This window comes from Oncorhynchus mykiss, chromosome 3 (genome assembly GCF_057628025.1).
Source record: "Oncorhynchus mykiss isolate SJ-2025 chromosome 3, ASM5762802v1, whole genome shotgun sequence".
NCBI classification, from domain to species: Eukaryota; Metazoa; Chordata; class Actinopteri; order Salmoniformes; family Salmonidae; genus Oncorhynchus; species Oncorhynchus mykiss.
In genome coordinates this window covers 45,526,081-45,540,938 of record NC_143024.1, presented here as the reverse complement: position 1 = coordinate 45,540,938, position 14,858 = coordinate 45,526,081, and the positions used below count along the sequence as shown (strand labels likewise).

The 14,858-nt window shown below is 41.5% G+C and overlaps 1 pseudogene; it reads left to right on the top strand.

Annotated features, from left to right (window-relative positions):
- Positions 1 to 9,742: 9,742 nt before the first annotated feature.
- On the top strand, positions 9,743 to 10,534 carry LOC110519190 (leukocyte elastase inhibitor-like; annotated as a pseudogene).
- Positions 10,535 to 14,858: the final 4,324 nt, after the last annotated feature.

Below are 14,858 nucleotides of genomic sequence, written 5' to 3'. Positions count from 1 at the left end.
TCAGAGACTTGTCCCGAAGCCACTCATGCATTGTCTTGGCTGTGTGCTTAGGGTATTTGTCCTGTTGGAAGGTGCACCAGTCTGAGGTCCTGAGCAGGTTTTCATCAAGGATAAATTGCTCCGTTAATCTTTTTCTTGATTAGTCTCCCAGTCCCTGCAGCTGAAAAACATCCCCACAGCATGATGCTCCCACTAACATGCTTCACCATAGGGATGGTGCCAGGTTTCATCCTGACATGATGCTTGGCATTCAGGCCAAAGAGTTCAATCTTGGTTTCATCAGACCAGAGAACCTTGTTTCTCATTATCAGATTCTTTAGTTGCCTTTAGGCAAACTTCAAGTGGGCTGTCATGTGCCTTTTACTGAGGAGTGGCTTCCATCTTGCCGCTCTACCATAAAGGCCTGATTGGTGGAATGCTGCAGAGATGGTTGTCCTTCTGAAAAGTTCTCCCATCTCCACAGAGGAACTCTGGAGTTCTGTCAGAGTGACCATCGGCTTCTTGGTCAAGGCCCCTCCCTGACCAAGGCCCTCCGATTGCTCAGTTTGGCTAGGCAGCCAGCTCTAGGAAGAGTCTTGGTGGTTCAAAACTTTTTCCATTGAAGAATGATGGAGGCCACTGTGTTCTTGGGGACCTTCAATGCTGCAGAAATGTTTTGGTACCCTTCTCCAGATCTGTGCCTTGACACAGTCCTGTCTTTGTGCTCTACGGACAATTCCTTCGACCCCATGGCTTGGTTTTTGTTCTGACATGCACTGTCAACTGTGGGACCATATATAGACAGGTGTGTGCCTTTCTAAATCATGTCAAATCAATTGAATTGACCACAGGTGGATTCCAATCAAGTTGTAGAATCATCTCAAGGATGATCAATGGAAACAGGATGCAACTGAGATCAAATTCTAATCTCATAGCAAAGGGTCTGAATTTATGTTTCACATTTTTTAAACATTTGCAAAACGTCTAAAAACCTATTTTCGATTTGTCATTATGGGGTATTGTATGAACATTGCTGAGGATTTAATTTATTTAAGCAATTTTATAATACATTTTTATTCAAGGGAAAAAGTACTTTCCCTGCCGCAGGCTATGTACCTTGGGCATACAGTGCCTTGCGAAAGTATTCGGCCCCCTTGAACTTTGCGACCTTTTGCCACATTTCTGGCTTCAAACAAAGATATAAAACTGTATTTTTTTGTGAAGAATCAACAACAAGTGGGACACAATCATGAAGTGGAACGACATTTATTGGATATTTCAAACTTCTTTAACAAATCATAAACTGAAAAATTGGGCGTGCAAAATTATTCAGCCCCTTTACTTTCAGTGCAGCAAACTCTCTCCAGAAGTTCAGTGAGGATCTCTGAATGATCCAATGTTGACCTAAATGACTAATGATGATAAATACAATCCACCTGTGTGTAATCAAGTCTCCGTATAAATGCACCTGCATTGTGATAGTCTCAGAGGTCCGTTAAAAGCGCAGAGAGCTTCATGAAGAACAAGGAACACACCAGGCAGGTCCGAGATACTGTTGTGAAGAAGTTTAAAGCCGGATTTGGATACAAAAAGATTTCCCAAGCTTTAAACATCCCAAGGAGCACTGTGCAAGCGATAATATTGAAATGGAAGGAGTATCAGGCCACTGCAAATCTACCAAGACCTGGCCGTCCCTCTAAACTTTCAGCTCATACAAGGAGAAGACTGATCAGAGATGCAGCCAAGAGGCCCATGATCACTCTGGATGAACTGCAGAGATCTACAGCTGAGGTGGGAGACTCTGTCCATAGGACAACAATCAGTCAGTCGTATATTGCACAAATCTGGCCTTTATGGAAGAGTGGCAAGCAGAAAGCCATTTCTTAAAGATATCCATAAAAAGTGTTGTTTAAAGTTTGCCACAAGCCACCTGGGAGACACACCAAACATGTGGAAGAAGGTGCTCTGGTCAGATGAAACCAAAATTGAACTTTTTGGCAACAATGCAAAACGTTATGTTTGGCGTAAAAGCAACACAGCTCAACACACCATCTCAACTGTCAAACATGGTGGTGGCAGCATCATGGTTTGGGCCTGCTTTTCTTCAGCAGGAACAGGGAAGATGGTTAAAATTGATGGGAAGATGGAGCCAAATACAGGACCATTCTGGAAGAAAACCTGATGGAGTCTGCAAAAGACCTGAGACTGGGACGGAGATTTGTCTTCCAACAAGACAATGATCCAAAACAAAAAGCAAAATCTACAATGGAATGGTTCAAAAATAAACATATCCAGGTGTTAGAATGGCCAAGTCAAAGTCCAGACCTGAATCCAATCGAGAATCTGTGGAAAGAACTGAAAACTGCTGTTCACAAATGTTCTCCATCCAACCTCACTGAGCTCGAGCTGTTTTGCAAGGAGGAATGGGAAAAAATGTCAGTCTCTCGATGTGCAAAACTGATAGAGACATACCCCAAGTGACTTACAGCTGTAATCGCAGCAAAAGGTGGCGCTACAAAGTATTAACTTAAAGGGGCTGAATAATTTTGCACGCCCAATTTTTCAGTTTTTGATTTGTTAAAAAAGTTTGAAATATCCAATAAATGTCGTTCCACTTCATGATTGTGTCCCACTTGTTGTTGATTCTTCACAAAAAAATACAGTTTTATATCTTTATGTTTGAAGCCTGAAATGTGGCAAAAGGTCGCAAAATTCCAGGGGGCCGAATACTTTCGCAAGGCACTGTATATACAATAGATCATTGTGTGCTCAAGGTACATAGCCTACAGCAGTGTTCCCCAATTTACATTTTACAGAATTTTCATTGTTGGACACAAAAGACTAAAAACACCAGGAAATCAGCTCCAAGTTATTTTAATTTTGGATATCTGTTCCTAAGTATTCCTACATATAATAGAAAGACATGATCGTATACAAATGTAAGCAAAGGTTTCAAGTGATTACATTTTAGTGAAATACTGGGAAAAAACTGGTTGAATCAACGTTGTTTCCACATCATTGTGATGACGTGGGAATCCACGTGGGAAACTGATTGGATTTGAAAACAAGTCATAAACCTAAGGGAATTTAGTATTTTTTTCACCCAACTTTTAACCTAAATCCAATGACATGGTGAAATGTTTTGTTGATTTCACGTTGAATTCACCTTAGTTGACAACTCAACCAAATGTAAATCAAAACTAGATGCTCGTGCCCAGTGGGATGATTCTTTCGCTCCCTCTAGACAGATAACTGTGACAAAGGCTCACCAGCCCCCATAATTCCACCATTTGACATTGTTGCTTTTCAACCATACTCAGATGCATCTGAGCTAACTACACTGTGCGCCCTTAAGTACACAAATGTTTGTGTGCGTTCATTTGTAAACAAGTTATTGTTAATTATAACTTTGCGTGAACTTTGCTGATCAGTGGAGCGAAGCATGTCTCCCCTTCAGCGAGTAATTATTCAGGCTAATTGCTGGCCCTGTTCACGGAGTATAAAGCACTGCTCATCCCTCAGCATGGCCATCTCACATGCCTTCATTTCACTGGCTCTGTCCCAAATAGCACCTTATCCCCTACATAGTGCACCAGTTTTGATCCGAGCCCTGGTCAAAAGTAGCGCACTATATAGCGAATAGGGTGCAATTTGGGAAGCGCTCATTGGCTGTCTCCTCAACAGAAACATTAGCAGCCTTTTAATAGTTCAATGTCTCTTATGATCCTAGTTGTCAAGATAAAAGCATATGGTGCTGAAAAGAAGGAGGGGGTGGTTATACATGTTATCCTTTGATTCACACGCCTAAAATGAATAAAATAATACTAAAAACATGACGTTAGCAATTTGTCTGTCTTTACACCATAAACATGCATTGTGGTTCCACCCAGTCTGCCCTCCTTCCAAATCAAAGCCGGGTAATCAGAGGACACAAAGCCACATAATGACGACAGTCATGGTGAGGCCTCCCTCAGGCGGGTTAGGCTGAATCTCTCTCGCTAAAGATGAGCAAAAAAAGACTACATAAAATATATAATACAAATACTGAGCTGTGTTGTATGCTACATTTTTTAAAACAATGATATTATTTTATCCCCTTGCTAGAATAACAACACTTAGCCTTTTTCTAAAAATGCTTTATGAGATTGGAGAATACATTAAGAGGGATCTTAGACCATTTTCTCCATACAGAATCTTTCCAGATCCTTGATATCCTTCGTCTGCTCTGATGGACTGCCCGCTTCGATTCAAGGTAGATCCACTTGAGGCCAACATTCAGCCTCCTGGCAGAGGCAGCCAGGTTTTGGGTTAAAATATCCCGGTACTGGGTATAGTTGTTGATGCCGTTGACCTTAACAAGGGTCCTAGTACCAGTGGAACCAAAATGGACCCATAACATCAAAGATCCACCACCATTTTTTACAGTAGGTACAGTGCCTTGCGAAAGTATTCGGCCCCCTTGAACTTTGCGACCTTTTGCCACATTTCTGGCTTCAAACATAAAGATATAAAACTGTATTTTTTTGTGAAGAATCAACAACAAGTGGGACACAATCATGAAGTGGAACGACATTTATTGGATATTTCAAACTTTTTTAACGAATCAAAAACTGAAAAATTGGGCGTGCAAAATTATTCAGCCCCTTTACTTTCAGTGCAGCAAACTCTCTCCAGAAATCAGTGAGGATCTCTGAATGATCCAATGTTGACCTAAATGACTAATGATGATAAATACAATCCACCTGTGTGTAATCAAGTCTCCGTATAAATGCACCTGCACTGTGATAGTCTCAGAGGTCCGTCAAAAGCGCAGAGAGCATCATGAAGAACAAGGAACACACCAGGCAGGTCCGAGATGCTGTTGTGAAGAAGTTTAAAGCCGGATTTGGATACAAAAAGATTTCCCAAGCTTTAAACATCCCAAGGAGCACTGTGCAAGCGATAATATTGAAATGGAAGGAGTTTCAGACCACTGCAAATCTACCAAGACCTGGCTGTCCCTCTAAACTTTCAGCTCATACAAGGATAAGACTGATCAGAGATGCAGCCAAGAGGCCCATGATCACTCTGGATGAACTGCAGAGATCTACAGCTGAGGTGGGAGACTCTGTCCATAGGACAACAATCAGTCGTATATTGCACAAATCTGGCCTTTATGAAAGAGTGGCAAGAAGAAAGCCATTTCTTAAAGATATCCATAAAAAGTGTTGTTTAAAGTTTGCCACAAGCCACCTGGGAGACACACAAAACATGTGGAAGAAGGTGCTCTGGTCAGATGAAACCAAAATTGAACTTTTTGGCAACAATGCAAAACGTTATGTTTGGCGTAAAAGCAACACAGCTCATCACTCTGAACACACCATCCCCACTGTCAAACATGGTGGTGGCAGCATCATGGTTTGGGCCTGCTTTTCTTCAGCAGGGACAGGGAAGATGGTTAAAATTGATGGGAAGATGGATGGAGCCAAATACAGGACCATTCTGGAAGAAAACCTGATGGAGTCTGCAAAAGACCTGAGACTGGGACGGAGATTTGTCTTCCAACAAGACAATGATCCAAAACATAAAGCAAAATCTACAATGGAATGGTTCAAAAATAAACATATCCAGGTGTTAGAATGGCTAAGTCAAAGTCCAGACCTGAATCCAATCGAGAATCTGTGGAAAGAACTGAAAACTGCTGTTCACAAATGCTCTCCATCCAACCTCACTGAGCTCGAGCTGTTTTGCAAGGAGGAATGGGAAAAAATGTCAGTCTCTCGATGTGCAAAACTGATAGAGACATACCCCAAGCGACTTACAGCTGTAATCGCAGCAAAAGGTGGCGCTACAAAGTATTAACTTAAGGGGGCTGAATAATTTTGCACGCCCAATTTTTCAGTTTTTGATTTGTTAAAAAAGTTTGAAATATCCAATAAATGTCGTTCCACTTCATGATTGTGTCCCACTTGTTGTTGATTCTTCACAAAAAAATACAGTTTTATATCTTTATGTTTGAAGCCTGAATTGTGGCAAAAGGTCGCAAAGTTCAAGGGGGCCGAATACTTTCGCAAGGCACTGTATGGGGTTCTTTTCTTATTACTGTATGCTTCCTTATTTCAACGCTAAACCCACCACTGGTGAGTGTGGCCAAAGAGGTCTATTGTCATGTCACCCAACCATAGCACTGGTTCCAATCCATGTGCCAATGCTGTTAAGCAAACTCCAGGCGTTTACATTTGTTCAATGTCATGAAAATAGAGCTCTTTGGCCATGCACACCAGTGGTGGGCTTTGCTTCGGGAAAAAAAAGATTGGCACACTTGTACTTTTGACCTGAATGCATTTCCTCCTCACATTTGAGACCACATCCTGCTCCAGAAATCTCACATCAGTTCATTTTCAGTTCTTCCCCATCTCTCACACCAGTTACGATGGCATCTCTCTGTCAAACAACAACTCCTCCCTGAATATCTTCAAGAAGATCAGCGAGAGGAACAGCGAAGGAAACATCTTCTCTCCTCTGTTAATATTCAGAACCACATTCCTGTAAAGATTAAAGAAGATCTCATGTTAAATACTGTTAAGTAATATGGCTACAGGTTCATCTGCCTCACCTAAAGGCCATTCTGGTGTGAAGCTGCTATAAACCACCAAGTGCTAAGAGTCAGTATCTGGATAAGATTTGTGAAATGCTTGATAATGTATGTGATATCAACAGAGAAGTATATTTTCTGGGTGATTTAAATATTGACTGGCTTTCATCAAGCTGCCCACTCAAGAAAAAACTTCAAACTGTAACCAATGCCTTTAACCTGGTTCACGGGTATCAGTCAACCTACCAGGGTAGTTACAAACAGCACAGGAATTAAATCATCAACATTGATCACATCTTTACTAATTCTGCAGAAATTTGCTTGAAAGCAGTATCCAAATCCATAGGATATAGTGATCACAATATAGTAGCCATATCTAGGAATACCAAAGTTCCAAAGCCTGGGCCTAATATAGTGTATAAGAGGTCATACATTAAGTTGTGTAGTGATTCATATGTTGATGATGTAAATAATATTTGTTGGTCTGTGGTGTGTAATGAGGAGCAACCAGATGTTGCACTTGACATATTTATGAAATTGCTTATTCCAGTTGCTAATAAGCATGCACCCATTAAGAAAATGACTGTTAAAACTTAAATCCCCATGGATTGATGAGGAATTGAAAAATTGTATGGTTGCGAGGGATGAGGCAAAAGGAATGGCAATTAAGTCTGGCTGCACAACCGATTGTCAAACTTATTGCAAATTGAGAAATCATCTGAATAAAAAGAAAAATAAACTACACTATAAAACAAAGATATATGAAATAAAGAATGATAGTAAAGAGCTTTGGTGCACCTTAAATGAAATTCTGGGAAAAAAGGCAAGCTCAGCTCCATCATTCATTGAATCAGATGGCTCACTCATCACAAAACCAACGGATATTGCCAACTACTTTAATGATTTTTTCATTGGCAAGACTAGCTAACGTAGGCATGACATGCCAGCAACAAATGCTGACACTACACATCCAAGTATATCTGACCAGTATTATGAAAGACAAGCATTGTAATTTTAAATTCCGTACACTTAGTGTGGAAGAGGTGAAAACAATGGTCTATCAACAATGACAAGCCACCGCCTTCTGACAACTTGGATGGAAAATTATTGAGGTTAATAGCGTCCCATTTTCCTATTTAAGTCCACTAGAATGTGTGTGCCCCCAGGCTTGGACGGAAGCAAAAGTCATTCTGCTACCTAAGAATAGTAAAGCCCCCTTTACTTGCCTAAATATCCGACCACTTTAAACAATGCTACTTAATATAATGTTTATATACCCTACATTACTCATCTCATATGTATATGTATATACTGTACCCTATATCATCTACTGCATCTTTATGTAATACATGTATCACTAGCCACTTTAACTATGCCACTTTGTTTACATACCCTACATTACTCATCTCATATGTATATACTGTACTCGATACCATCTACTGCATCTTGCCTATTCCGTTCTGTACCATCACTCATTCATATATCTTTATGTACATATTCTTTATCCCTTTACACTTGTGTGTATAAGGTAGTAGTTTTGGAATTGTTAGGTTAGATTACTCGTTGGTTATTACTGCATTGTCGGAACTAGAAGCACAAGCATCTCGCTACACTCACATTAACATCTGCTAACCATGTGTATGTGACAAATACATTTGATTTGATTTTACCAATCCACCTGTTACCAACCATTAGTAAACTTTAGGGGAAAATGGTGTTTGACCAGATACGATGCTATTTCACAGTAAACAAATGACAACAAATGTTCAGCATGCTTATAGAGAAAGACATTCAACAAGCACAGCACAGCACTTACACAAATGACTGATGATTGGCTGAGAGAAATTGATGACAAAAGATTGTGGGGGCTGTTTTGTTAGACTTCAGTGCGTCTTTTCACATTATAGATCATAGTCTGCTGTTGGCTAAACTTGTGTTACACCCCCTGCTATATTGTGGATAAAGAGTTAGTTACCTGTCTAACAGAACACAGAGGGTGTTCTTTAACGGAAGCCTCTCCAACATAATCCAGGTAGAATCAGGAATTCCCCAAGGCAGCTGTCTAGGCCCACTACTTTTTTCCATCTTTACTAATGAATTGGCACTGGCTTTGAGTAAGGCCAGTGTGTCTATATATGCGGATGACTCGACACTATACATGTCAGCTACTACAGCGATTGAAATGACTGCAACACTTAACAAAGAGTTGCAGTTAGTTTCAGAATGGGTGGCAAGGAATAAATTAGTCCTAAATATTTCTAAAACTAATAACATTGTATTTGGGATCACTAAACCCTAAACCTCAACTAAATCTTGTAATAAATAAATGTGGAAATTGAGGTGACTAAACTGTTTGGAGTTACCTTGGATTTATAAGCTGTCATGGTCAAAACATATTGATACAACAATAGCTAAGATGGAGAGAAGTTTGTCCATGATAAGATGCTGCTCTACTTTCTTGACAGCACTGTCAACAAGGCAGCTGGCCCTTGGGTGTACACAGAGAGCTAATATTAATCATATGCATGTCAATCTCTCCTGGCTCAAAGTGGAGTAAAGATTGACTTCATCACTGCTTGTATTTATGAGAGGTATTGACATGTTGAATGCACCGAGCTGTCTGTTTGAACTACTGGCACACAGCTCAGACACCCATGCATACCCCACAAGACATGCCACAAGAGGTCTCTTCACAGTCCCCAAGTCCAGAACAGACTATGGAAGGCACACAGTAGTACATAGAGCCATGACTACATGGAACTCTATTCCACATCAAGTAACTGATGCAAGCAGTAAAATTAGATTTAAAAAACAGATACAAAAAAAACACTTTATGGAACAGCGGGGACTGTGAAGCAACACAAACATAGGCACAGACACATGCATACACACGATAACATACGCACTATACACACACGTACACATGGATTTTGTACTGTATATATGTGGTAGTTGTGGAGTAGGGGCCTGAGGTCACAGTCTGTGAATGTATTGTAATGTTTTTAAATTGTATAAACAGCCTTAATTTTGCTGGACCCGAGGAAGAGTAGCTGCAATGGGGATCCATTATAAATACACATCTCCTCTGCTTTGGCTAAAGTATTCCTTGAGGCCAAGGGCAATATTGCTACACAGATGTCAGAGGCGCTGCACCTCCACAAAGCTGAGGGTGACATCCACGATGGGTTAAAAAAAACTCCTGTCTGAGCTGAACAAAGACAAACCCCATACACACTTGAGCCTGGCCAACTGCCTGTTTGGAGGGGTCAGGGGCCAATAGTGGGGCCAGGAGCAATACTGCCACATGGATGTTAGAGGCCCTGCCCCTCCACAAAGCTGTGGTGTTCAGAAAACTCCTGTCTGGGCCCCGTACACACTACCCCCATGCACTGAACCTGGCAAAGCCTTTTCAAAAGCTTTTCTCTGTGAAACTAGGAAGTACTACGGTGCCAGGTTAGAGTCTGTCGACTTCGAGTCCAATGCGGAGGCAGCTAGGGTTAATACAAACAACTGGGTGGATAAAAAGACCAAGGGAAAACTCCAGGACCGGTTGCAAAAGGGAGCTGTCAACAACCAAAACTTGTTGGTGAATGTCATTTATTTCAAGGGCAAGTGAGGAAAGCAGTTCAAGAAGAAATCCAGCAGAGAAGCTCAGTTCAAGGTGAGAGAACATTTGTGTATCAGGAGAGCATGTTCTGCTTGACCTTAATCCCAGAGGTCAACTGCCAGATTCTGGAGCAATCTGAGCACGCTCCCGGAAGAGATAGAGGACAAACTGGGCTGGAGGAGCTGGTGAGGGAGTTCACATTATGATAACTTTGTTGCATGGACCTGGCCCACGTGGGACACATGCACTTGTCCAGACTGAAGATGGAGAAGGCCTGCAACCTGAAAGCCGTTCTGGTCAGCATGGGCATGATGGACTCCTTTGAAGGGCTCAGGAGCAATTTCTCAACCTGGAGTTGTCTGAGGCCTTTGTAGAGGTGAATGAGGAAAGCGCAGAGGCTGTGGCTGCCACAAGGCTGAGTCCCCGATCAGTAATGTTAAGAAAGCATGATATACAGTGCCTTGCGAAAGTATTCGGCCCCCTTGAACTTTGCGACCTTTTGCCACATTTCAGGCTTCAAACATAAAGATATAAAACTGTATTTTTTTGTGAAGAATCAACAACAAGTGGGACACAATCATGAAGTGGAACAACATTTATTGGATATTTCAAACTTTTTTAACAAATCAAAAACTGAAAAATTGGGCGTGCAAAATTATTCAGCCCCCTTAAGTTAATACTTTGTAGCGCCACCTTTTGCTGCGATTACAGCTGTAAGTCGCTTGGGGTATGTCTCTATCAGTTTTGCACATCGAGAGACTGACATTTTTTCCCATTCCTCCTTGCAAAACAGCTCGAGCTCAGTGAGGTTGGATGGAGAGCATTTGTGAACAGCAGTTTTCAGTTCTTTCCACAGATTCTCGATTGGATTCAGGTCTGGACTTTGACTTGGCCATTCTAACACCTGGTTATGTTTATTTTTGAACCATTCCATTGTAGATTTTGCTTTATGTTTTGGATCATTGTCTTGTTGGAAGACTAATCTCCGTCCCAGTCTCAGGTCTTTTGCAGACTCCATCAGGTTTTCTTCCAGAATGGTCCTGTATTTGGCTCCATCCATCTTCCCATCAATTTTAACAATCTTCCCTGTCCCTGCTGAAGAAAAGCAGGCCCAAACCATGATGCTGCCACCACCATGTTTGACAGTGGGGATGGTGTGTTCAGGGTGATGAGCTGTGTTGCTTTTACGCCAAACATAACGTTTTGCATTGTTGCCAAAAAGTTCAATTTTGGTTTCATCTGACCAGAGCACCTTCTTCCACATGTTTGGTGTGTCTCCCAGGTGGCTTGTGGCAAACTTTAAACAACACTTTTTATGGATATCTTTAAGAAATGGCTTTCTTCTTGCCACTCTTCCATAAAGGCCAGATTTGCGCAATATACGACTGATTGTTGTCCTATGGACAGAGTCTCCCACCTCAGCTGTAGATCTCTGCAGTTCATCCAGAGTGATCATGGGCCTCTTGGCTGCATCTCTGATCAGTCTTATCCTTGTATGAGCTGAAAGTTTAGAGGGACGGCCAGGTCTTGGTAGATTTGCAGTGGTCTGATACTCCTTCCATTTCAATATTATCGCTTGCACAGTGCTCCTTGGGATGTTTAAAGCTTGGGAAATCTTTTTGTATCCAAATCCGGCTTTAAACTTTTTCACAACAGTATCTCGGACCTGCCTGGTGTGTTCCTTGTTCTTCATGATGCTCTCTGCGCTTTTGACGGACCTCTGAGACTATCACAGTGCAGGTGCATTTATACGGAGACTTGATTACACACAGGTGGATTGTATTTATCATCATTAGTCATTTAGGTCAACATTGGATCATTCAGAGATCCTCACTGAACTTCTGGAGAGAGTTTGCTGCACTGAAAGTAAAAGGGCTGAATAATTTTGCACGCCCAATATTTCAGTTTTTGATTTGTTAAAAAAGTTTGAAATATCCAATAAATGTCGTTCCACTTCATGATTGTGTCCCACTTGTTGTTGATTCTTCACAAAAAAATACAGTTTTTATCTTTATGTTTGAAGTCTGAAATGTGGCAAAAGGTCGCAAAGTTCAAGGGGGCCGAATACTTTCGCAAGGCACTGTACGTACCTTCAAAGCCAACCACCCTTTCTGTTCTTCATCCACCACAACAGTAGTCAGAACACCCTCTTCTGTTGCAGGTTTTGTATAAACGGTCCCCAAAGATTTTGCCCAATTGTGTGCAACATCATCCAATTCATATGACGTTACGTCCTGGGGAAAAAAAGAAGATATGTTACGAATTCCAATTCGTACCATTGGACTTTGAAATGCTTGTCAACAATGTTGTAATTTGTAATAATTATGTTCATGTATGTAATCTCAGTTAACCCAGAAGTAAAATGTTGTGTAATTTGTTCAGCTGCATGAAGAAACTTCTGGGACTATACGTGTTAGAGGTTGAGAGTTCCGGCAAAGATGAAGGCCTAGATTCAATCAGATCAGGCACTAACCGGCGATAGCCAAAACCCGCATAGCTGATTTTTTGGCGGTGTAAGAGGTGGAACTGTGTTGGAGCTGTCAAATCGGTGAGGAGCTGCTCTTGTGATCATTGTCACGAAGCCACACCCGTCCCATAGAAATAATGACGCTCAAATTGAAAATCATTAAATGTGATCATGAGGATTTCAGCTTAATCAAGGTGTATGCACAATTTCACATTCTAGACTTGTTAGCTCAGCTGTATGGGATTTCTCTTAAAGCGACTCGGTGCAACCAATGGCCATGTCTGTTTTAGGTATAATGCTGGGAGCCGCTTGTGGATTTGACAGCTCTAAAACAGTCCCACCTCTTACACTGTCAAAACTTCAGCTATGGGGATTTCGGCTAAAGATGATTTGATTGAATCGGGACCAAAGTCTCCACCCTCACACAGCCAAAGAGCCCCCCATGGGCAAAGCACTTGAATCGAAACGGTTTAAGCACTGCCTTTGCCCAATCCTAAAACATCCAAAATAACAGAACTACTGCTGCTTGTTATCTCACGCATCCCATTCAGTTCCAACTGATTCTTTGGTCTACACACAGAATCTCCCTATAATAGATTATACTGTTCTTTTATGTTTGAGGAATTATGTTTAATAATGTAATTATGTAATCGTTTTAAAATTGCATAATAATGTCTGCGTAATCTTGAGTGGAATATTTTTTTGTTTGTAATTTGTGTCTGAAAAAAAAACGACAAAAGGTTTGGCAACCTACAGAAACATGCGTTATAAAATCAGAAATCATCCATAAAATCAGATATAGCCCATTTTGACTGTGTGGCTGTGGTATTAGTGGAAACCATAAAATTAACAAAGGAACACCACCATTCTGAAAAAACTACAGCTTGGACAGAGGGAAAATTCCAACAGTGACATCACTGATCCAAGCACTGCTTTTTCACGCAAGTGTGCCAACAAGATCCGACCTGTGCTGGCGCAGTTATTTTCTTTTCGCATGATCCTTTCCCGCCTAGTTCCAGCAACTATGGTGGATCCATAACCAGGCCAAGCTTGGTTCGGCTCAGTAGTGTGGAAGCTCTCATTATGCCATGCTTAGATATTTGCTTGTTAGACCAGCAGTAACCACAATAGTTCAACATCATCTGTTGGGACAGTTAACATCTTGCTCCACACTTGTTGAGGGTACAAACATTTGACTTCAGAACTTTTACATTTAAGAGGCAATAATTTCATCCAGACTTTTTTTCTTCTAGATTCATCTGGCCTGGCTCTTGCAAAAACAAATACACGCTAAACTAATTGCTGAGGATCCCCTACGGATGCATCAGGATTATAGTAGAGCAAGACAGTGAAAAATCAAGCCGCTGCATCGAGCGGAAAGTCTCCATGAATCACGTTCTGTGTGTGTGGGGGGGGGGGGACAGGCAGCGGCGGTGGTGCAGTAATCATTTGGGAGGCAGTCCAAATTAATACTTCATCGGCGGCCGCCTCGTTCTCCATCATTAGGGCACATTACAGGGCCACAATATACATCATTAAACTCGGGCATAAACAATTCATTAAAAGGCAATTAAGGAGACACGCGAATGTCACTTCTCCCTGTAGTATTAATAGGCAGTAAAACGGCAGAGGGTTAAGGCTAATGCTGAACTCCCAGTCAACCTGACTAATAGCCTCTAGTTGTTCCAGAAACACAAGATGGCCCTTTGCCTGGCTACCCAAACGCCTTGCTCCGGCCAAATTGCTACGCCACGCCCACGGATGTCTCTTCTCTACAATGAGCCTGGATCGGAGTACCTATATGACAATTTCTAGAACGGAAAAAAACATGAACCGTTCTGATTGGTCCCAGAAACAGATGGGCTGGGCAAGAGCCAGAACACACGAGTGTAAAGCCTACGTGTAAAGCGGAGGTTTGAAAATGTGTCATTGGCTTTGTTACTCCGATTGGTTAGAGATGATCCAATCGCTGATTACATTGTTTGGTACAACACCCGTCATTTTGACGTCACCACAAACGACTTCAATGATGGCAACCTCAGACTGAAGTTGGTAGCAAACGACAGAGCAGCGGGAAAAAATTCAGTTTGAGTCGTCAGGCAAGGTGACCTTACCCCTACACTTCAATATAGTCATTACTGTTGAGTCACCGCTCACGATAAGGCACTTCAGAAAAAAGGGTTCGACATTGACCCTTTTCCATCTGAAGAAACGTGCCATTTTAGGGTTCT